The following is a 2355-nucleotide window of genomic DNA, read 5'->3' on the forward strand; positions in this document are numbered from 1 at the left end:
GGGGGGGGGGGATCAGCCGTGGAAACCAGCGAAGGGGCCGACACAGGCCCACACGGCCCGTCACCGACCAGAGGGATCCGGCCCACGGACCGGGGCACCAATGCAAGACCCGATCCCAGATCTAGGGTTTGCGCCGGCGCCGCCGACGACGTGGAAGGGAGGCACCTGGACGACGACAAACTGGAGGGCATCGCCACCGAGGAGGAGGAGACGGGTGAGGCCATGGCGTCCACCCCCGGGCTCACCAAAGAAGGATCCGCCGCCCAGGGAGCGGCGCGCCGGCGCCCACGGCCAACACGACGCCATCCATCCGGGCCCGCATCAAGCGCACACAGCTGGCCCCGACCCCCCGGAGCAAACTTGCGCCGACGGCCCGCCACCAATAACGGAGGCATCCCAACCACCGATGCCGAGCGAGGAGGAGGGGGAGTCTCAAGATCAGAATCGGAGCCAGAGTCGTCGGAATCAAGGGCCCAGAACTTGTTGGCCCGTGGCGCTGCCAGGGCCACCGGACAGGGAGGGGGGAACGCAGGTGGGAGGGGTTCGGGCCCCGCCGCCGGCGGATAGCCCGGAGAGGAGCACGAGGGGAGAAGGGAGCAGGGGAGCGAATCTGACTTGGACGCCGGGGACGAGGGGGAACCGCAAGCCGACGGCGACCCGCGGGAGGGAGCGAGGGAGGGGAGGAGAGAGCCATCAAAACCAACCACGTGGCCTCTTGGCGTTTAGTAAAGCTTTCGGTATGGGAGTACATGTCAACAAGTGAGCAATAAACAACGTGTTTTTCTGTACAAGGTACGTGAGGCAGAAGAACTGAAAGGATTTAACTTGAACATTGTGAAAAGAAAAGAAAAAACCGTAAACTAGTAAAACGTCATAATTTAGAATCGGAGGGAGTAGGAGCCTACTAGGGAAGGCACAAACATTCTCCATATTCACCATTGAATTTGAAATGTTTTGCATCCGGTTCAAATAAAAAATCGTACGTGATACAAGAGTTGGTTTGTTCAGACTATGAGCTCAATGATTCATGAAACAATTCCTTATTTGACACTATCTTAAATTTTGTTTTCTTAGTTGATGCTGAATTTTTTTCTCTATCTAACAACGAGTCTAAATTTTATGCCTTCTATGACACTTTTGTCAGTTTTGAGCCTAAATAACATCACTTGAGGGCAAATATGTTATTTAGGCTCAAAATCGACAAAAATGTTATAAAAGACATAAAATTTAGACTCGTAGTTAGATAAGAAAAAAATATTTGTCGACGTTAAATAGGGCATAAAATTTAGACACGGTGTTAAAATAAGGAATTCTCTCATGATTCATTGGATGCTCTTTCTTACGGTGCATAGGTACGTGCTGGTAATAGAGAATTTTGGCGGCAACAACACCACCGCGCATGCATGCCCGAGCTATGGACTCCACGTGTTAAACGGAGGCTCGGCTGTCTTCATCGTCACTATGGTGCACAAGTTCTCGGCCACTGTACGTTTAGCGCTTTGCGACCCTATCCGCGTCTTGGCGATTGCCCAGAAGATCTCACTGTCGAGTGATTAGTCGATGATGCGCTAAAGAGCATGAAAGCGGATACGGCGCCGGGCCGGGCGGGGGCCGATGGCTATGTTCAAACAATTCTGGCCACTGCTTAGGGGCCCCATTTTTTAGGTGTGTAACGGCTTTATGCACGGTACCGTAGACATCGCTAGCCTTAACACCTGGGCTCGGTGACTTCACCGCCCGCAGCGGCGCAGGACAAGGGGCTCACGGCGTCGTCTGACACGGACGTGCCGGTGGGCAAGCGCACCCCTCTGGTGTTGTCTACCAACACTTCGCTGTTGCCCTTGGAGCGGTCTCCTGCATCGGGTGGGCGCAGCAATAGCAAGAGCGGCTCGGTGCGACAAGTTAAGAAGACGGCGGTCCGTAAGGTGAGCGCAGAGATGGTCAAGCCTATGGAGCACCTGGGGCGCCTGCTACCCTGCATCAGATGGTCATGGCGCTGGCGGCCCCCTTGCTCAGCGCCTTGTCGACCCGCTTCTCTAGGAGGCCACCAAGACGGCGCCTATCTCCAAGGCCAAGCGCTCCAAGGTGGTGCCGACGGCTCTGCCAGCTCTCGCTCCAAGGGCACCAAGGGGAACATTGTCAAGACCCCGACTCGATGTCACATCGATCTAGCCGGTAACACCTCATATCACTTTGCGGCCTCACGCACGGTATCCCCACGGGTGTCGCCTTACCTTTGCCCGGAACCGTTTGCGCCTTTTGGCTCACGTATATGATAGTGTCGCTAGCATCCATATGATAAGGAGCCCGGGCTGACATGACTAGTCGTAAACCCAAAGTGGCACAGACTTACAG

This window comes from Triticum aestivum, chromosome 2B, assembly GCF_018294505.1.
Source record: "Triticum aestivum cultivar Chinese Spring chromosome 2B, IWGSC CS RefSeq v2.1, whole genome shotgun sequence".
Lineage (NCBI taxonomy): Eukaryota > Viridiplantae > Streptophyta > Magnoliopsida > Poales > Poaceae > Triticum > Triticum aestivum.